The following is a 23,427-nucleotide window of genomic DNA, read 5'->3' as shown; positions in this document are numbered from 1 at the left end:
CCCATCTTGAGATATAAGTTTTAAGGTCTCAGTATAGTTACAACGGCTGCCCCACCCTTCAAACCGAAACGCATTACTGCTTTACGGCAGAAATAGTTAGGATGGTGGTACCTACACGTGCGGACTCACAAGAGGTCCTACCACTAGTAATTACGCAAATTATAATTTTTACGGGTTTGATTTTTATTACACGTTGTTATTCCTGCACCCTGGAAGTCAATCGTGAACATCTGTTACGTATTTCATTAGAAAAATTGGTACCCGCCTGTGAGATTCGAACACCGGTGCATCGTTAGATACGAATACACCGGACGTCTTATCCTTTAGGCCACGACGACTTCATACAGATGGTAGACAACGTTTATCCTGGCTTTTCTTCTAGGTGTCAAGGAAGGGCTCATCTCTGATTAATGCTACGGCGGTAGGGGTTTCTGAGGATTTTCAATAAAAAGAATTCCCTCTAATAATTGCTGTTTTGGTCGCACAAGCTTGGTTCCACATTGTGAGCTCCTTCCTCAGTACGCTTTCCCCCCAGTTATGGGAATGTGGGGGATTACATTCCTGACGATTTTCACAGTGATTAAAAAATAATAATTTATACTTTATTTATCAAACATGTTGAATTTAAATAGACTTAAAAACGTTATCCAAATGTAATATGAGATTTTATTTTTGTTCAATACTAGTGCCTAAAAAAGTCGAATAGTCAAGGGCTATCGACGAAACCATTGATACGAATTCCAAAGAAACCCGCGCGTTTGGGCCATATACGAGGTTCTAAAGTCGGCCCTTAAAGGTTTTGTACACCGAGCGGAATCCGTTGAGTTGGTCGGGTGTTTGTTGGTAGCTTTGTGCGCTCAAGCCACACGTGCTCATCTCCTTTGTCCGCTTATTCAGAATATTCCCATTTGTATTAAGACGATGCCATGTATTGAATTTAGTTGAGACGTCTCCGCTTTGGACAATGGAAAGCAGCTGAATAGTTAACTAACGTATCAAAGGTAATCTATACATGTCGGATTCATCCGATCGATCGGATCAAATATTATTGGATCATATATGTATAATAGATTAGTATATAGGTACATCGATATACGATTCAAACTTTTGTACAAAACGATATATTTTTAATAATAATTATGCATATTACGTAGACATTAGTGCATACAGTATTGTAACAGTGTACAGGGTGTCCGCACGGGTAGGTACCACCACAATGCCTATTTCTGCCGTGAAGTAGTAATGCGTTTCGGTTTGAAGGGCGGGACAGCCGTTGTAACTGAGACCTTAGATCTTATATCTCAAGGTGGGTGGCGCATTTACGTTGTGGATGTCTATGGGCTCCAGTAACCACTTAACACCATGTGGGCTGTGAGCTCGTCCACCCAATTAGGCAATAAAAAATAAAAACTTAAGATTTAGTTTTTGAATGAAGTGATATTTTACATTTTTATCGGATTTCGCATCTTAAATTTCATTGGTATAGATTACTATAGATGATTATTGAATGTCACCTAGAAATATGAGTTCGAAGTCTCACAATATAACGGTGACTTCAGCCGGGCGTGATCAGAATATACTTTTAGAATATATGTACTTACGTCCCTAATTATTAAGTACTGCCACAATTGTCAACATTAAAAATTGAGGACGATATTTTAAGAATCTTTGGAGAATTAATCTCCTCAACCAGTTTTCTTTCAGTTACTAGTTATTAATTCATTTTAGTAAACGTGATACAACATACTTTGTCTCTGTCTTTCGAACACGAATGTATAGATTTTACTGGAGACGCTAAAATCGTTTTGCTTTAAGGTGTATCATGTATTTCTTTCTTTATAAATTTTCTTTGTAGCGTTCGCGATCCGTTCATCCGATTACGAAGAAGCTCTGTACATTGTTGTTAGCGCTTAAGATAGGTTTATGTCATGGTACCGTCAACGTACGACAGATGGCGTGTGAGTTTCAACAAATGTGCGTCACATAATCGCGATAGCTACAGAGAAGCATGTCTGAGCCCGTGCCAATCTGTTCGGGTGAAACTGAAAAGCCCTCCTTGCTACTAATAATCCTTTCTTCCTAAAAAAGAAACAATTAAAAAAAAGATGTGTCGTGTCGTCGGACACCGGATAGGAACGAAGTTCTTTATTATCAAAATATTAATTTTAAGTTCTATTCGATTATATTATTATAAAGAAAATAATTTATCGGGTAAAAATTTTTTATTATGATTTTTTTTTGATAAAAAAAACTACTTTACGAAGTTATCAACTTTATTTTATTTATAAAAAAAATATAATAATAATATACAAAGAAACAGCTATTTATATGAATAATAATAATAACCGTCATTACGTAGACTATATATTAGACACTGTATAGCCATCATACTAAGACTATACATAAATAAATAAAATCTTACGTTACGGACATTTTTACCCTCCGCATCGTCTCATAAGGAACTTCGTTCGAAAAATTGCCTGGTATCACTTGTTTCTTATATATTGCCAAAATCTTTGCCGCTAATGACATAGTCCAATCAAATTCCGATCAGCATTATTTCCTCGTGCCATTGACTTGTTCATGATCGAAATGTAATAATTCACTAAACCTCACTGCCGCATACAAAACTATCCGAACAATTTCCTATAAAGGAGCCCTTTGTAACCTAAATCCTTTCATTAGGTAACCTTAACACTCCCTGTTATTACGCTTGAAATTTGACAACCCAGTTTTATCGGCCTGTAATTAAGAATTTCGTGCTTACGCCCTTGAATATAAAGGTTTTGTCGAATCAAACGTTGATTATTATAGAAATGGGGGTACTCTCTAAATGAATTCGTAGTGTATTTTGAGTTATTGAAAGCAAATGCTGTTTAAGGAATAATAATAGAAGGCACTCATGTGGATGCAGTGGCTTAATTAAATTTTGCCGTTCGTAATAATACCGCAGGTTAGAAGTATTAGATGTATTGGTGGTAGGACCTCTTGTGAGTCCGCAAGGGTAGGTACCACCACCCCGTCTATTTCTACCGTGAAGCAGTAATGCGTTTCGGTTTGAAGGGTGGGGCAGCCGTTGTAACTATACTGAGACCGTAGAACTTATATTTCAAGGTGGGTGGCGCATTTGCGTTGTAAATGTCTATGGGCTCCAATAACCACTTAGCACCAGGTAGGCTGTGAGGTCGTCCACCCATCTAAGCAATAAAAAAAAATTACCTTTTTTTGGCATCGATGGGCATTTCACTGGGACGATTGACCAAGAAATACCTTGACATATGACCCTTTTTCTTTTGCAGCACACGAACAATTAACAACAACGCCACTGCCTACTTTCATATATGACATTTAGATCTGAATTGAGTTTTATAAGGACTGTCCTAGCCTAGAAATCGAGTAGCATAACTACTTTGCGATGAAAATAAGAAAGATGGCACCTACCCGCGTGAGCTTACAATATGCCTATCCACCAATGTAACGCCACAGACACTTCTAAACGTATCTTCCTAACGCAAGCGTTGTTATTTTATTATGTTGTAATGTTAATTAGACACAGAGCACCACGTTACATACGAAAAAGCAATGTACAGTAAAATACAGGGTGTTTCGAAAAAACTGTAAACTCAGAACATTAATTTACTAAGTAAAGTTAAGATGCTTTTACTAAATCCAAATTTCACGAACTGCAACAAAAATTCAATGGAAGGCGAAAATAACGGCAGGTCATTGACCCGGCGAGCTATTTAATTTTCGAATCAGGGAAAATAAACGCGATTTATTTAAGTCCTATAGTATTCGTTTTCGGATACTCTTCCAATACACGCTGTATTTATTAAAAGTTTTCCAGGTAGCGTTATCCGTTTAAGGGAAAATCCATCGGTCCTTTAGTTGCGGCTCCCGTACCAGAATTATCGTATAAATGGGGAATAGCACGCAAGGTTTAACTCAAAGGGATAGGGCGCTTTGATATGCCGAAGCAGGTATCTTGGAGAATCTTTAGACGGTAGATTAAATACAAAATAATGTTTACGTGCTGCGAATGTTTGTATGTGGTTTTTTGTTTGCCAGTTTGCGTTTTGAAGACTTTTTCGGTTTTTAGATAATCAGTATCGATAGCCAATTAAGCCGTGAGGACTGTGTTGTCATCTGTCCTCTTCTCCCCGTTTATCTCTTCATTGTTTATCGTTTTGACAAGTCGTAGACATAATTAAAAAACGGACAATTATAAAGTGACCATGAAAAGCGTAAATTAATCGAAATGTCAGAAATATTACGATGAAAATAACGTAATGCTAAGTCTTAAAAGCAGTTTTAATTATAACATCTCTTGATCTATGAAGTTGCCGTTTCACAATACTAGCTATTTGATACGTAATTTATGTATGGCTAGCAATCAATTCTAAATTCAAATGAATTGAGACCCTAACGTTTATTAAATAAGACCTAATATATATTTAACTTCAGCATCTCGCTTATGTGTATGATGTCATACGAACCAGCTGACGAATTAAGATAGTACTAGATGATGACCGAGCTTTGCTCTTTTTTTTTTGTTATAACGCCATCTTGTTGTGTCTTTAAAGCAGTAAAAATAGTATTATTATTCGCCAATAGATGTCGGGAAGAGTCATAAAGTTGATTATCGATAAAGTTGATGATTGAAAACACGAATAAAACAACATTTTCTGAAAATAAATCGTAGCTAGATCGATTTATCGCCCCCGAAATCCCCTGTACACTAAATTTTATGAAAATCGTTGGAGCCGTTTCCGAGATTCATATTATATATATATATATATATATACAAGAATTGCTCGTTTAAAGGTATAAGATTAGTACGTATACAATAATCACAACGTCTTTATATCTTAAGAGTTTAATCATTCGACATGTAGAATTAACTTAGTACCTGTTATTTGTTAATTTCTGTTTATACTACGAAATCGTTCTTGTCGTCCTGTAACAAAAAGTTATGAAGATATTTTTTGTGAATTCTAAATTCAGTATACTGAGATACCTACAAAATAAAATTAATTTCATCATAATAATAATAATACGTAAAACATAAAATTGTAAAGGACTTTCACGAACAAAGAACTTATGTTACAAAATGTAGTAATTAAGAACAGTCGAGTACAAAACACGAGAACTAAACCCACGTAAAAATATGGTTTTATTACTGGTATAATTATTTCGCGTTTTAGTTAAATTTACTTTGATCGATACAAAACTTCCTTCTAATTTCGTACATGGCAAGTAAAGTGCTATAAATCAAACAGCAAAGTAATTAGACTACACAGTTATACTGAGGTCTTTTTTAACAGACTTAAAACTTGACAACTGTTTTATTCGGACGGGATAACTAAACGCTATTGTCTACTTATAAAAAAATATATTTAAAATCTACGACTCTTATCATGCCGGTATCATAGAGATGCAACCGATAATTTGTATAGTCTTCTGCAGGGAACTAAATCAAAACGCATCACATCTCCCCCTTCCCCCTCCCCCCTTTAAGCTGTAGATATCCAATCTGACGTAATTTGCAATTGTATGGAGCTAGGGTGAGCGGAATAACGTTCATTCAAGTTCGTTGAGGCATCAACAGTGAAGCTTATAGTAGTAGCGTTAGCCGGCGATTGAAGGCTTTGAATGAACAAGAGCTTTTCCTATCGGTATTTTTAGTAAATAGTGACGTAATAAATCTTATACCAGGTTCTATATGGGCCTTATGTAGACCGATCAGATGAAAACTGGATGTTTCCTTTCTGCAATTATTTACGAAGTTATTTTGATACGAGATTATTAAAGTACTAGAATTATATACCGCGCGTGACGATCCGGAAGAAACTATTAGACGTATTGTTCCTGGTTGGTCTCGTTTTGATAATAGCTATTAAATACATTGAGTACTACCGGCTATGGTAGGTATGTCTAACAACAGCTTTCCTGAAAATGTGATCTTATCGATTCGCCTGTACTTTATTACCGATGACAGCTTCGGTTCTTGACAATTATTATATTACCCTCGTACAGTACATATACCTCTGTAACTTATCATGAAAAAGACTATTAATAAATGCATTGTATACTCAATACAAAAAAAAAGGTTAAATTCGATAATATATTTATAAATTATGACTTTGTGATTCGTCAGAACTTTGTGACTTCGGAATTAAACAAACGCGTTCAAAGTACGCTTCGAAAAACAAAACAAAAACGGTTGAAAGTTGAATAAAAAGAAATTTAAATTTTCTATTGCATTTTAAGCGCGACGGTACATCGCGTGCGTCTGACACCGGAACCTTGCTTTTTTCTCGGGGAGTCTTTGTTGGCTTCCTTCGGTCGAGGGGTCATACAGTCTTATGTAAAATCTACAGCAGGGTTGTCAAACCTTTATTCGCGAATTTTATGCGCACGGTAAATTAAAAACTTGAATTGTGTTGTATACCAATTATGTTTATTTTGATGGACAATGAATCTCATTGCTCACAGTTCTACCTGGTGCTAAAGAGTTACAATATAAAAATAATTCCTTCAAATGTCCGAACCCGAGCTTCTGAGAAATCTCAATTACATTGGAACGATGGCTATCTAACCCTTCGGAATTTACGGCAGAATCCATAGGCGCTCCTTATATGGGCGGTAGTTCTTTTTCTTTTTTTTCCTACCTAAGCTGATAGCCTTGAGAGGCTGTTTCAGCGTAACCTTAACTAGTGGGTGAGCTCACGGGGCTCAAACCGGAGTGATGCTAACACTGACCCTAGCAAGAGCAGTGCTTCGCAGAATCTACCAGCGGATCGGAAACGCGGCCCACTGAGAAGATCCGGCAAGAAACTCAGTGGGCTTATATACAAATTGTTAATATGTATATAAGTAATAGGTAAACGTTAAAATGATTTGAACAATTCAATGAATCGACAGATAATTTATCAAGTAAACCTAAGATTAGTAGTTTAATAAGCATTTTAACGTATTGAGGTGAATAAGTTACGTACACATTTTTCGGGCGGAATCAGTTCCTAATCCAAAAAGAAGTCAGAACCTCCCATTGTGTGGAGCTAATCTGAATATTCAAGCATATGCACGTTCTGTAAACGATGTCAATGCGGACAGAGAACTTCTCTTTATCGGCTGCCTTAAGCAGCAGAGTGTAAAAGTAATTACTTTTTTCAACATGCACGTGGCAAAGCGTGCTGGTTTTATTTAAAGAAAATTGCGTCTGTTGTTTGTTTATTTTAAGATGATATATAGATAATTTAATAATGAAGGTTTCTCTCGTTCTAGACGTGATTAAGATGGATTGTTCTAACCCATAGATACACCCCACTGAGTTTCTCGCCGGATCTTCTCAGTGGATCGAGATTCTGATCGGGTGGTAGATTCTACGAAGCACTACCCTAGCTAGGACTAAGGTTAGCAAATTCTCTCAGGTTGAGCCCGTGAGCTCACCTACCTTCCACCACCTTCATAGTGGGCGACGGTAGCCTATCCATCAAGCTGTAGCGCGAGCTTCTTCGCACCGAAAATATATTGACTTCATGTATGGGATTATATTCCCAGCTATTTTGACCAGATCGTTAATCCACCTCATTGATTGTTTGCCCGCGCTACGACGTACTGTTGCTATTAGTAGATAATACACGTCATTACGGATTCTCCAGATCTATTAACGGTGCTGTTGGTACCACAAGCACCGGTCACCGTCCTCGTCAAGCCGAACGCTTGCGACGCAGGGCTCGACGAGCGAATTAACCCATAGACACAGCCCACTGAGTTTCTCTTCGGATCTTCTCAGAGGGTCGCGTTTCCGATCCGATGGTAGAATCCGCGAAGCACTGCTCTTGCTAGGGCCAGTGTTAGCAAAACTCCCTGTTTGAGCCCCGTGAGCTCACCTACACGTTAGGGTGAAGCTGAAATAGCCTCTCAAGGCTATCAGCATAAGTAGGAGAAAAAAAAGTAGGTAATTCCACGGTTTAATAAATGCGCGCATTTACTTTTTAAAGCACAAAGGTATGGATGGATGTCGTTTGTAAGCATCAAACAACCGCAGAATGACTCGGTACATATGTACCCTTTATGCCTTTGAACAATCGGATTAAAATATTAACAGAAGCCTTAAGAACTAGATTTTAATTAAATTCCTTTTTACTAAGAATCCCAAACACGTATTTTACACGTACACAGCGTAACAGAAGTTTTAATGTACAGAGACAAGCGCCATATGATATTCGCGTAAGCGCGTTGTACCGGTTTTTATTAGAAAAGTTAAGCTTTATTACAGGTAGACTAAAATTTAATTTGCCGTGTACATCCGGTAGGGTTGACACGCAAAATTTATCAAGATTAAACTGATTTATGCTTTTATAATTTTTTCCGTGCCGTTTACAAAGTTGTCGGTTTATTGTTCCGTTCCGGATTTGGAATTAACAACGGATTTTATTTTTAATAATCAAGATTGCCTTTTTATATGATGCGAAAAAAAATATACCTTTGAATTAAAATGCTATTTAAAGGGCTATTTAAATGCTATTTTTATACATTCACAAGTACACTTACCGTGTTTTTTATTCTTTATTGTTTAGCTGGTTGAATGAGCTCTCGACCTCATGAGAACGCCGTGAGTCGCCTTGAGACATGAGGTCCAAATTTGATGTTAATTACACGACGTTATTCCAGCATAGTGTAGGTAAGCCGTGAACCGGTTTTAAGTGCGTATTTCCTTTGAATATTCAGCACCTGCCAGATGGTTTGAACACCAAAGTAGTAGCATCGCTCTATACGCACCGGGCACCTTATCCCTTAGACCGCGACGAATTTTGCGTGTTTTTAGTTCACTCCCCTTTTTTTAAGGTTTATTAGAATTTTATTCTATACTAAGTGGGCCGGTGACTTCGTCCGCGTGGAATTGAACAAAATAGACGTAACCTAAGTTACCCCTTATTACATCAGGTATATGCCAGTGAAAGTCCCGTCAAAATCGGTCCAGCCGTTCCAGATATTAGTCGGAATAAACAGACAGACAGACAGATGGACAGACAAAAATTTAAAAAAATATATGTTGGTATATGTACAGTACATATACATACTTACGCATTTAGTAAAAAGTGATTATTTTATTATTACAAACAGACACTCCAATTTTATTTATTTGTATATATTGTGATCTCCAACCGATTTTGACGAGACTAACTGATAGATAGCGTTAGATATAAAGAGTAACTACTACGAGGCTACGAGAGGCTACTTTTTTTAGACTAGCTTCGCCCCGCGGTATCACCCGCGGTACGACAGTAACCGCGGGTAACATCGCGGGACTCAGCTATCAATAATAAAATTTAATGTTTCCGAAGCGAAGCGAGGGCGGGTCGTTAGTATCTTCTATGAATGATTGCGCAAATTTAGAAATTTCGTAAAGATACATTGAGACGATATGAGGTCGAAACCACAATTTTATTACGATGATAGTCATCGGTTCTAAAGCGAAGTGCATGACGTATTATATCGCATGTTTACAATTGGAGTTTTTTTTTATTGCTTAGATAGGTGGACGAGCTCACAGCCCACCTGTTGTTAAGTGGTTACTGGAGCCCATAGACATCTACAATGTAAATGCGCCACCCACCTTGAGGTATAAGTTCTGAGGTCTCAAGTATAGTTACATTGGCTGCCCCACCCTTCAAATCGAAACGCGTTACTGCTTCACGGCAGAAATAAGAAGGGCGGTGGTACCTACCCGCGCGGACTCACAAGAGGTCCTACCACCAGCAAAGTGGAGTGGCTTAATCCAAAATTTTTGTTTTTTGGTATAAGGCAAAAATGTAACTGAAGAATTGTATTTTTTTTGTTTTTCGATTTTAATACTTTAAGCCTATAAAAGAGACGAAAGTGTACATTGTCCTTTTCTAGGCTAAAATATAAATTTAATTTTATAAATTGATATTTATAAAATGGTAAACATGTATGTTTATTATAGGACGTCCAAAGTATAAAACTCAATTTCTTAAAATTTTTAGTTAAGCGATGCGATGTGATATCTATATATTAATACGTGAAGGAAAAACTTTGTATCCCTTTTTACGAAAATTGCGCGGACGGAGGTGTATGAAATTTTCCACACTTATAGAGAATATAGAGAAGAAGTGCACAATGCTAATATTTTTTTAAAATAATGCATAAAAGATACATTAAATCAATAAAGAAAACATTACCCACACTACCTACCATGTAATTGACGCACACACGCATGCATACTATTTACTGTCAAACTTTTGATCTTGACGTCTGTGGTCAAATTGAGAATAGAATAAATATTGTTTGTCTTTATTAATATTTTTTTATAGTGTAGCCTTGGCGAAATTTGTGATTATAGGAAGAAGAAAATACAATCATAATAAGGTACAAACTTATTATACAATTTTAATTAATTATAGTCGAATTTCGACTACTGCGGGACCTCTAGTACTATATAATTTCATAATGGTACCTTATTAAGAAGAACCTAAAATAAAACCAACGAACAAAATTTGACATTCATTGATATTCCGAACGCCAAACAGGCGTATAGCATTAGATAAATAATCTAATGTTACAGTTCGGAATTTACCACACAGGTCCGAGCTAACATGGCCTGGTGGTTCCCACAGGTACCACGCTCCGCTGCCCTCGTACAGGTCAGGGGAGAATTAACGAAACCTTAAGTTATATTACGCTAATATACATATGAACGAAACTTTACAATTATTTGTTTACCGCTGGTCTTCATCCTTGTAAGCAAATGTGAGTTTTGTATTTGATGTTTTTTGACTAACTCTTCCATATTAAAATCGAGTTAAAATGGTAACGCCCAAAAACTCCTTAACCGGGCTAATAGCCCATGATAATTATTATAGAAACTGCGCTGTAATTTTGAAAATCCTAATCAAATAATCAATCGAATTGGAAGCCGTGGGATATAATGCAATCCCACGCTTCCGTTTTGAAAGTAGGCATTTATTGTTTTGTCATCGGTAGGTTTGCAAAATAAATCGATTATTCAGAAGTGAGTGAAATATTATTTTGGATAAATCGATTCGAGCTACCACCCCAAAGTGTAAACAATATTACGTAAAAGTCTAGACTCAGTCGAATAAAGTATGCATGAATGCATAGATTAAAGAACAAATACATGTACATTCATTTATGTGGAATCACTGAGTAGCACTTAAAGAACTTTTTAAAGACTTTCTGGCATACAGAGCTAGGTTCTATGTTGTGTTTTTGTTTCTAATATTTTGAGCTTTGATACTGTGCTAAGTGATTTGTTGCTTTGAAAAGTATTTTATTTAACTTGTAAATTCTTGGTTTACGTTTTGAAATTGATAAATTCAAAACGGTTTCGAATTTTTTATTTATTAAGGCGATGCTTTTTGAATATGTCAATAAAAAATTTGTTTAATTACGGTTATAATAGTAGCAATAACTTTACCGAAACACTCAATAATAATAGTAATCGACTAAGAATATATTTACAAAATTATTAGTTAATTATTAAAATAAGCAACAACTCAATTGTTTGTCAAAAACTAATTCTGAGGATTTTCAAACGTGTCACATAGCGTCTAGACCTAAAACTACTTTTATCTAACTAACGGAAAACTGAATTTGATGAAAATAACATCCTAATTACGGGCTGTCAATATTATTTTCGGATTGAAACTGTTGAATTGCAAGCCTATTCTGTTAAATTAACAGATAATCATATTTAATGTACATCTAAAATGTACTCTATGTCACAGTCGACATTAGCTACAGACAAGGACTTTTTGGCGGGAACGCGAGGAGTGAAGTTGTGTGATTTGTTTTATTTTGTCTATTTTGTGTTTCTTCGGGTTTAAATGTGTAATAATGGTGGTTCATTAACTGTTTAATATCTGTAAAAGTACACAAATGTGGGAAAATGAAAAAAAGCCGCTGGACGTAACTTCTCGGGATCCTCCAAAAAGTCCACTGAAAAAATCTTAGTAAATGACCACCATTTTACTGAGATTAATTTCATCCCATTTCATTTCATTTAATTTCATCCCAGTTGATTAATGTTTCAAATTAATCATTTCATTTCACTCCATAATATCATTTTTCATAAAAATATGAATATAAATTAAAATAAGACATGACTTAAAGGTCTCAGTTACCAGGTCATAAAATCCCTTAAAAAAAAGCTACAGACAATAACTAGAATTGACATATCTAACGTCACAAATATCTATATACGTCACTTTAACTGTCAAATTACCGAGGATATTTACAAACGTTCGTCACCGCTATGCAGTTACAAAACATTTCAGTATTAACGAAGATGAATCGACTCTGGTTCGATGATAATGAAACCGGCTACGACATCGGCGGAACTCGGAATACGCTGCGAATTGTTTTAATTAAAAAGGGGGCTTCCGGTGAGGTGATTAAAATTGTTTATGGATTTACGGCTTAGTATAAGACTGCTGGAATCAGTTATAGCATATGAACCTATCTTAACTTTAGACGCTTTCAGCCAATCCCAATTATATATTACCTATTAGTATGCATATTATTATCTATATATTAATACGTGAAGCAAAAACTTTGTATCCCTTTTTACGAAAATTGCGCGGACGGAGGAGTATGAAATTTTCCACACTTATAGAGAATATAGAGAAAAAGTGCACAATGCTAATATTTTTTTTAAATAATGCATAAAAGATACATTAAATCAATAAAGAAAACATTACACACACTACATACCATGTATTTGACGCACACACGCAAGCGTACTATTTATTGTCAAACTTTTGTTCTTGACGTCTGTTGTCAAATTGAGATTAAATATTGCTTGTCTTTGTTAATATTTTTTATAGTGTAGTCTAGGCGAAATTTGTGATTATAGAAGTATAAAATACAATCAACAACAATACAATTTGTGATTATAGAAATATAGAAGTATAAAATGCAAAAATACAATAATAGTGTACAAACATACAATTCCAATTAATTATTGTCGAATTTCGACTACTGCGGGACCTCTAGTTACCTATTAGTATGCATACAGCATATTGTTTGATTTGCAGGGGATGAGTCGTTGGTGACTACTTTATGCTATATTAATTGAAGTTATGAAAAAGTGTCGTCTAGACTATTCACAAAGGCTTTGCTGATTTGATTTAAGCAGATGTCATATTTCGAAGTTTGGTTTTCAATGAGTTTTACTGGTTTTATTCTGCTGCACAAATAAATACAAGTATTCGTTAAATTTTATTACAAGCATTGCTAGTACTAGTGAAATATTTATTCCCAGTTAACGGAATTGGTCAAGTAAATGCTAGTGAGAAAAGCGAAGTAAATAAAATGGAATTCAGGACAAATTATTCTTTTTTGAAACTCTATTTTCTAATGCCTTTTATTAAATACTTACAATCTATAGCGTAATCTCTAGAAAATTTCTTACAAATTCCAAGTGTGTCATCTCTGACGGTCCGAAGGTCCGAGGGCTAATCCGTGGCCCGTTAATGGATTCTCCCAAAGCCTATTAAGCTAAGGGCCCCAGTACACACGTAAACAATTAGGTCGAGGGTGCACGTTCCAAAAGATCACCGAAATTTACTTATCTTCCCGACATTGGCGGATTTACGCACTTCAAATGTATAGTCTATTAAATTCTGTCGCCTTTGCTTTATAGCAGCCTTTCTCAAAGTGGGGGAATAACGCCCCCTTGTGGGCGCTGCAGGCCTCAAGGGGGGCGGTAAGAGAGAGAAAAAAATGGGGGCGTTGTGTAGAGGCTTGTCAGGCGATTTGTAATTTCATCTAGGAGGACTCCTAAACACCGACTGAGCTCTCGCTATAGCAGTTTTTAAGTAGGTGAAAAAATGGGGGCGCTACAAAATAAGTTATTCTCAAAGTGGGCAGTAGATGAAATAAGTTTGGAAGCTCCTGCTTTATAGGATTCTCGATTATTTTGGTAAAAAATTTCCTTCAAATAACTAACAGAAAGCTTCGAAAGCTCAATCGATTAATAACAGGGTATATGCAGCTTCCACGATAATGTACAATCCAAAAACACCATGAAATAATCTTTGTTGCACTCACAAACGGTTAAAATAAATTAATTCAATTAGGTTGTAAAAGTTTATTAAAAAACTTTTTTCGTGCAATATTTTTGTTTGCAAATTCACCAAGAATTTAATAAAAAAAATTAAGTTATGTAATTGAGTTAATTCCCAATATATCCATTCATTCAAGCATTTAATTTTGTTATTTTGAGGTTGTACTTAGATTCTTTTTAATCTTAATCCTTTACTCAATTTGTTTGATTTGTTAGTAGAGGAATTGGAAATTTTCTCCACAATTAGCTCTCTTTTCGCTCGTACAGATAATGTGGACAGAAGCCAATAAGTGGGATATTAGAGAGGATAGCAAAAATAAGTCTTCTAGACTAGACTAGACTACTTTCTGTAAGACGTGAGGAATACGACATGCTAAAAAAATTATGTTTAATTTCTATACGACAGATAGAATAAAAAAGTATATTCCTAAACTTGTCCCCCTAGCCTCAAGCCTACTCAAACAGTTGGGAAATTCGCGATGTAAATCTTGTTTGACATACAAATTTACATTCGAGTAAAAAACTGTACCGTACAGAATGGTGTACTCGGCGCATGGTATTCACCATATAAATTTCGGATTGGACATGCTCAAACATGAACCTTTTTCACTAAAAGCTACTTCGTTTTTTAGTTCTCTCAAAATGCTAAATGCCAGCGACAATTTTAATACAGAATGAGGACTCAGCGTAGACAGTCAATATAATTACAAGACTGTGACAATATTCTCGCTTTCATGTTTAAAAGCGTGAAAATAAAACGACCACAAACAAAATCTTTACATTGTCACTGAAGTCCTTTTTCGACGGAAACTATACATTATTTTCTTCTAACGAATCCGGTGAAAGCTTTCCGTATATAATTTATTCCATGTTTTTCATTTTATTGTCAGCGAAGTAAACCTATTTTCACGAGCGTACGTGACAGTTCAGGGCGGCTGCAAAATAACAAAAATAACTCACGCTACGACCCTTATATTAAGACGTAGAATGAATTTGCCTAGACTACGGGTTATATTGCTTTTTTTTTTGGTAAATCATGGCTGCAGTTTACCGCTAAAGGTCTCTAGTCAAGCCAGTAAAAGATACACCAGGACTGAACCCACAGACACATAGAATCACTCATAAGGAGACATGAGGCGACGTAGAGGTCTACCTCTACTACCTCTCTATCTATAGAGAGGAGAGTTCCTTGAGGGTATATAAAAATGACAACAGACCGACGTATGCCTTCAAGGCAATAACAACGAGTCTTAAACAGATCACAATTTCAGTATACGTCTACAGAACCGAGATGAAGTATTGTTTTCTTTTTTTTTTGCGATAAAATTGACGTAACATAAGTAAACACGAGCATGAACCACTTCCTTAGAAAAATACATCGCGTATCTAGATGTAATATTTATGTTCGACTTGTCAAAAGGTTACACATATACTGTTGAGCTATTAATATTAATCCAAGCTGACCAGGGTCCGCTGTCTTTGTTTGTTCGCTTATTCATGTATTTGTGCTTTAAGAAAAACTTATCCGAATATAAATACAAGTTAAAATACATGTTTTCTGATTTGGTAGTGAAAAAAATTTGGTCACAAATTTCTTCTATCCCCTACACGCAATTGAAAGTCAATATCAGGCAGAATAAATATTGAGGATGATGGTATTATTACGGCCTCACACCAGTAATTATATAATTACATAAATTTTCCAGTTGTTTGTTACATAATCATATTAAAGAAATAATCTTACACATAAGACATAATTAAAACTACTTTCATAGTTTTATCTCGCGATTTTTATTTCTACTACCGCCGTTTTGAATACTTTCTGCAGTTTTCGTGGTCATACTACGGGTGACTAAATTGTTATTCGTCCGTATTTTAAGATAGTTTGTATCTATATTTAATTATTATGAATAAAATTAAAGTCCTTTCGTAAGCAAAATTCTCTTGCAGAGATCGTAAATAAAATGTTAAAATCTACTCTTGTAATAATAAACGGGTTTGAGGGGTGCGATAGAATGAAAACTTTTTGGTAGCTTGAAAAGGCTTTGCAGGTGGGCTGTAATTGGATTAGTTTTTTTATTCTTATTTCAAAAGTTAGAGTGGGCTATAAACGTCGTATGTTCGCTTTTTTTATGGCTCGATTCTAATTTTACTATACGATTGTTTAAGCCGTTCTTTGTATAAACTAAGAGGCAATACAATTATTTTAATAGTGAGGTTTCTCAAAAATGATTTTTAACGCTACACTCACGAGCTAATGATATCGATTTAATAGAGATGATACTGACCAAGTATTTAATTGATTACAATACTAAACAAAAGTAAAATAAATAACGATAAAAAATTGAAAACGCGGTAAAGGCCGATATAAATGAGAATAACCTCACCCAGAAGGATGCCAAAGACCGGGCAAGGTAGAGGAGTTTAGGTAGGAAAGCGGACCCTGGCATTAGATCCGAAAAACGGTTGGAATAAGAAGTAGAATAAGCAATACGTATGAGGCTGCTCCTTTAGACTCAGTGTGTTTCAATATTTTAAATTTATGACGTTAAAATGGGTTCGCGGTTCTATCTAGTGTTATGTATAATAGATATTTTAAATTGAGTTCCTCTATTTTTGATGATACACTACTATTGGGCTATCGATATTGAGCAAATTCCTGAATAAGAAATCGGTTGTCTGTAAAGTCGGTTTACTGACGATAGTTGAACATGACAACGTCATAAGAAAATACTGATGGAATGGTTTCATTTTTCAATTATCGCAATTATCGTTGCTATAAACAATTGACACCACATTCACTTTTCACTGAACTTCATACTTGACGAAAACATATAAATGTATTATTGTATAGCAGCTGTCCACCCGGATGTATCGCTCACTCAAGTAGGAGAGAGACAGATGTCGAACGCTGCCGAACGCGGAGGCCGATTGTGCCTCTATGTCGCTCGTTGCGCGCTCTCGCTTGCACTTCAAGCCTTAAATGGAACGCCTCATGAGTCATGTTTTTTCGTGCGTGCAGCCGGCTCCATCGAATTATAAGACGTTGTCACGTCAAAAAAAGGGAGGTGGCAATTTTCTCGATCTGTCAAAGCAAAAGTTTTTCGTTCTAGATCTAATATCATAGCGTTTTGTTTATTCGAGCCACGACTGATATTTGTATGCAAAGTAGAATTGTTCAATTATAAAAATACGTTCACATAATCAATTTCAGAAGTTAATGTTAACTAAACTGGTGGTATGGATACATGCCATCGTGTGCCAGATGTTCGGACGCATCAACCTAAATACCATCTGCCGTGTACATAGAAACCTTACGGTTTTACCTATAACAGATGGTTTTACGATGCGAATAAACACCTAGTAATGGGCCGTAAAATTTCACGCGCCCATCATTCCACGTGAATATTCTTTGATCAAAATTTTTATGATCATTTCTTTGATTTGTTACGTTTTTGTATGTGTATTATTTATCACCGTGAGAGTCAAAAAAGAAAACTGTATATTGTTTACTATTTTAATACGCTTTTATTAGCTTCAGACGTAGGTATGTATGTATGTTTGTAACGTAATCTTTGAACATCATTTTGACCCCTTCAAGACGTCGGATTAACCCGAAATTTGGTATAAATTACTTATTAAGGACCGATGACAATTCAATATTAATAAAAAAAAAATTTTTTTTTGGAAAAATTAAAATGCAACTAGTAAATAAAAATAAATAATACTTTAAAAAAACTAACAAAATACACTTTTATAGAAAATCCAACTAAATAATTGAAATTAAATTTGAATTAAAAATAGTGTAAGAAAAAATGTTTTTTTTTTAATTGCCATGTGATGATGCCTATTTTATATAAAACAAATGAAGGCACAGACGAGATATGTGCGTATCCCGTACATTAAGACGCACTTATCTTGGGCACAAAAACGAGTAAGAACATAGACGGAAATTGAGAAGTCCAAATTGACTTTTTCTTGGCATCGCGCTGGACGATGTCATAATAAATGAAGGAAGCAAAAACTTGAGATGTATTTGTTGGAGCGTGTTAAGAATATCTGTACATTGTCTTTTGTTTATAACTTAACGTTTATTTGTTCTTTTATGGATGTGCAATAAAAAAATCTTATATTAAGCTGCCGTTAAATAGAAAAAAGACTTGAAAAAAGGATAATATTTAAGCGAGGACTTTATATTAACGCATCACCTCGGAAGAGTTGAATATAAGATCGTTTTTCCCGAATATATTTTCACTTATAACTAGAGATAAGTCAAACTAGGACAACATTTTCAGAGACAGCTTAAAGCTTCTAGCCTCAGAAATGATGACGGTAAAGACGTGATGTCCAAATTTTCTCCAAAGCATGTAGTGCCCAAGAAATTTTTGTGATGGTTGGTCATTCCAATCTGATAGTATATAGCAAATATTATAGCGATTTAGAAGTGAGACCACTGTACATAAACGCAGTAGCGTGTTGTTACTTGAAAAGTAGCATGGTTGAACTCTGTTGACCTGAGAGTTATTGAAACTTGTAAACATAAAAACGTAAATGAAGTCGTCGTGGCCTAACAGATAAGACGTCCGGTGCATTCGTGTTGAAGCGATGCAACGGTGTTCGAATCTCAGTCAGGTACCAATTTTTCTAATGAAATACGTACTCAACAAATGTTCACGATTGACTTCCACGGTGAAGGAATTTTATTTTATTTATTTATTTATTTATTACAAAAACATACAATTTTAATCATAATAACAAATATTGAAACGATGTTATCTGCTGTAGTCATAGACTGTGTTGCAGATAACAACGCCAACCCCTACACACAACGAACAATAACATATCAATTTAAATATTTCATAAACACATTATAATAATTAATTTTAAATACAATTATCAAATCAATACAATATTATTTCAAAATCTAGAAGTACAATTAGTGTATGTGTGTGTGTGTGTGTGTGTGTGTGTGTGCGTGTGTGTGTGTGTGTGTGTGTGTGTGTGTGTGTGTGTGTGTGTGTGTGTGTGTGTGCGTGTGTGTGTGTGTGTGTGTGTGGGTGTATGTCTGAGTGTATGTGTAGATGCGTGTTAATACCTAATATATAAATTGCTCATTACCAAAATGTGTAATCTACTCCAGTAATTCTTCCATATCTTCGTATGTAAGGGAGAAAAGCCATCTATCAATGATAATTTTAACTTCTTTAGAAATAAGTGGGTAAATATTTAGTAATTTATTTATCTTATTGTACAGAATAGAGCTTAAATACCTATAGTGAGACCTGACCACATTATAATTTGCTACATAGATTTTGCACACTCTGCCCTGACGACGAGTTTGCGAACAGATATTAGGGTCAAAAACGAGTTCCAAATGTTTACGTAACAATGTGCTCCCAATAAAAGATTGTCTAACTCGAGGCACTTTGCAGATATCATACAATTCCTCCGTTGGAAACCTTATTGGTTTTTTAGATATTACTTTAAGCACGGCTCTCTGTGCTCTTTCCAATCTAAGTAATAATCCTTTCCTACAGCCTCCCCAAACGACAATGCAATAGGTTATGACAGAGTGTGCCAAAGCATAATAAACCATTTTCAGTATGTGGAGATCGCTTGATGTTCTTAGCTTCCGAAAGACAAAGATAAGCTTTCGTACTTTTCCAACCAAATCATTTATATCAGGAATAACATCGTGTAATAAAAATCAAATCCGCAAAATTATAATTTGCGTAATTACTGGTGGTAGGACCTCTTGTGAGTCCGCACGGGTAGGTACCACCGCCCCTCCTGTTTCTGCCGTGAAGCAGTAATGCGTTTCGGTTTGAAGGGTGGGGCAGCTGTTGTAACTACACTGAGACCTTAGAACTTATATCTCAAGGTGTGTGGCACATTTACGTTGTAGATGTCTATGGGCTCCAGTAACCACTTAACACCAGGTGGGCTGTGAGCTCGTCCACACAACTAAGCAATAAAAAAAAATTACAGTAAAATAGTGGGTAATTTGCAGCTCTTTATACCATTTGTTTCGTTAAATTCTTGTTAAATACATGTCTCATAAAAAGACTACTTCTTTAAAAAACAAATTCTGAGGATATACGGCTAACAAACTGGTTAATCGATGACTCATATTGCATTCGAATCAAATGGATTACAATAGGATACCTTCAATCCTAATTTGGACGGGCCTTTGTTTCTTGAACTCCACGATATCTATTTGGAAATCGAGGCTGATTTGCTGTTAAGATATAAATTCTATTATTCATTCAAATCGAAAGTGGACGAGCTGAATGCAAGCGGTTATGGACGGTCATGGACATTGGCAATGACACTGCTAAATCCACTTTTCCAATGTAGTTCAATTATATTCATTTAACGTAACGCGTTAGAAGTATTGTGCGTAATTTTCTTTCACTCGCACGCCGAACAAATTTACAAAGAAAGTTAATATTTTTATTAGTTTATTAGTTAATCACTTTTTAATGTACTTCAAAGGAAGCTCGTTTAAAGATGTTCATTTATTACACGTTAATTTGGGATAGAAAGACGGTATTTTTTTTTTAGTACATCTGTTGAAGAGGTTTAGGCATCAGAGAATGTACTTGTCTTATGTCAGTTTTCGGATGACATCACTACATAATATAAAACAAAGTCGCTTTCTCTGTCCCTATATCCCTATGTAGGCTTAAATCTTTAAAACTACGCAACGGATTTTGCTGTGGTTTTTTTTAATAGATAGAGTGCTTGAAGAGGAAGGTTTATATGTATAATAACATCCTTTAAATAGTGGAGAAATCAATAATAAATTACAGTTTCCGAAGCGCAGCGAGGGCGGGTCGCTAGTAAATAATAACAAAGGAGAAAATCCTAGGGGTGCTAGTAAAAAATCTTAAAATAGAAACAATAGAACTAGCCACATGATCCTTTGTAATTTCGTTTTTCCATCGTACAAAACCAGTGGGCCGCGCAATCTTTGAAGAGTCTGGCCCTTATAATCGCTTTTAATGTTTCGACCTCATCCTTCGATTCCGAAATTTATATGGTAAAACGTGACGCTTCGTGATCGCACGATCGGGAACCATTTCTGTGTTCCTTTTCACTCGACACCTCATCGCGGCGACCTACATCAGACCTCATTGACGTCTCATAATACTCCAATGATTAATGGACGTCTTTAAAGTTTTAAGCTTTCAGTTTCACATCGGAATTGACGTCTCCGGAGTCAAATTTCGATGGTGGCGAAAGCGGCACAAATAAAAACCATTGTTTACAAATACGAAAAAGATCGTTTTTTGTTTTACAAATAGAGCATTTCTTTTTCTCACCCATTCCCTAATCGTTGAGAATCGTGATTCTTCTGTAGTCTCCTCGCTATTTCTGTTCAGATATTCTGAACTATAAATACCGATAAATTGAACAAAGTTACAATAATTAAGGGCAACTGTATATTGAATGGAAAATGTATTATTTTCTCGGAAAAGGGTCACTGCCCTCATCGAAATCACAATTTCATTAGATTATAGTTCGCCAAAATTATGGTCAGAGATAGTACGTCTTTGTAACCCTGCAATGACACCACTACCCTGCCTGCTTCTGCCCCCAAGCCGATATGCTTTCCTATTTGGATAATGGAAAGCCGTTATACTATGTAACTCAAAGTAAGACCTCAAGCCTAAAGGTAAGTGGCAGTATTCGTATTTTCATATCTATGGGCTTCAATAACCAGTAAACCACATGTGAGCCGTAGATTCTTGTAATAAATTGTCCCTTTATTAAGGGGATCGCCTACCTAATTTTGAACTTTGTGCTTTCATCTAATGCCTTCCAGAGGTTATAGACAACGCATCAATAACATCCTGCAATATAATAGTTGTCATGAACAGCAAACTGTAACATGTAATCTATTCGTACCTCAATCAACCCAATCATAGTACAGTATTATCATGTGTATTACTGGTGGGTCCGCGCGGGTAGGTATGACCGCCCTGCCTATTTCTGCCGTGAAGCAGTAATGCGTTTCGGTTTGAAGGGTGGGGCAGCCGCTATAACTATACTTGAGACCTTAGAACTTAGATCTCAAGGTGGGTGGCGCATTTACGTTGTAGATGTGTATGGGCTCCAGTACCCACTTAACAACAAGTGGGTCACAGCCCACTTGTTGTTAAGTCCCCCTCCATCTATCTAAGCAATCAAAAAAAATAATTGTGATTGAAAGATTGAACAGTATTCCATCAGGTTAAAGACTCTTGAACTCACCTACTCTTTCTGTGAATTTCGAATGACCCCTCAAGGTCACTAGAATAGGGAGAAAAAAAATAAAGACCGTATTCTTAAATACGCTCTGAGAGCCTAAGCATCATATTATTTTCCTATCGTATTATCGCTTAGATACAGCTTACATAAATGCTAATTCAAGCCCTGCAAGTTATGTTACTTCGCTTTGAGTCTCTAAATAAATGAAAGAAACAAAAATCCCTGCGAACAAGTACAATAACACAGTCAATAGCGTGGCTAATAAAACAGCATTGAAGTTATCGTTCCGTGCCAAGTGGGTCGCGCCGAAAATATTCTAAATATGTAAAAAAGGAAAGTTTAAACTCCGAAAGACGTCAGCTGGCGTCGATAAAGAGATTGCCACGCGATGCTCCAAGTTTGATACATTATGTATGCAAAAGAAAATATTACGTACACACGAAGTATGCATTGTCGAAAACACGAACAAAACCAGTGTTGTATTATAATTATAAAGTTGATAAGACTGTCGGAGTGAGGCGAACGCTGTTTTCATTCGAGTATGGCGCTTTTGTGATTTAATTTAAAGCTATTTTTTAAACAACTCAAACTTGGGCTCAAACTAGATTATTAAATATAATCCAAGCTTCATCAGGAATAGCTGTAGGTACTTGTTGAGTCGGTTCCTTTAGCCGCTGTCGAAGATCATCAGACTATCGATGGTACCATACTATTGAGTTGAGTCCGATAATACGTATACATTCGGCGAATGCTGTCTACATTCTAGTATGACGCTTTTATGTTTTAATTTAAAGATTTTTTTTTTAAATGACTCGGAAATTATGCTCAACCTAGATTATTAAATATAATCCAAGCTTCATCAGAAGTAGGTAATTGTTGAGTCGGTTCGATTAGCCACTGTCGAGGATCAATGGTACCTATTGAATTGAATCCGATAATTAGACATCCTACCAAACTATTTAATAGTTACGATAGTTCGAGGTAAGCTAATTTAATTAGCCTCAGGATAGAGCCCCGTGAGCTCACCTACTCGCTCGGCTTCGCTGGCATAGCCTCTG

General features: G+C 35.8%; 1 protein-coding gene and 1 long non-coding RNA gene across 2 annotated transcripts in view; one reads left to right on the top strand and one right to left on the bottom strand.

The window, feature by feature from the left end:
- LOC100127100 (1-cadherin) overlaps window positions 1-23,427 on the bottom strand; it is a 271,341-nt gene that overhangs the window by 63,028 nt on the left and 184,886 nt on the right. The window lies entirely within an intron of this gene.
- On the top strand, window positions 12,258-13,379 carry LOC134199191 (uncharacterized). Its single transcript, XR_009973573.1, has 2 exons — window positions 12,258-12,439; window positions 13,086-13,379. It is a non-coding gene; the product is annotated as an uncharacterized LOC134199191 (long non-coding RNA).

Source organism: Bombyx mori, chromosome 7 (genome assembly GCF_030269925.1).
Source record: "Bombyx mori chromosome 7, ASM3026992v2".
Lineage (NCBI taxonomy): Eukaryota > Metazoa > Arthropoda > Insecta > Lepidoptera > Bombycidae > Bombyx > Bombyx mori.
The sequence above is the reverse complement of the archived record's forward strand: the minus strand, read 5'-3'. Positions and strand labels throughout refer to the sequence as shown.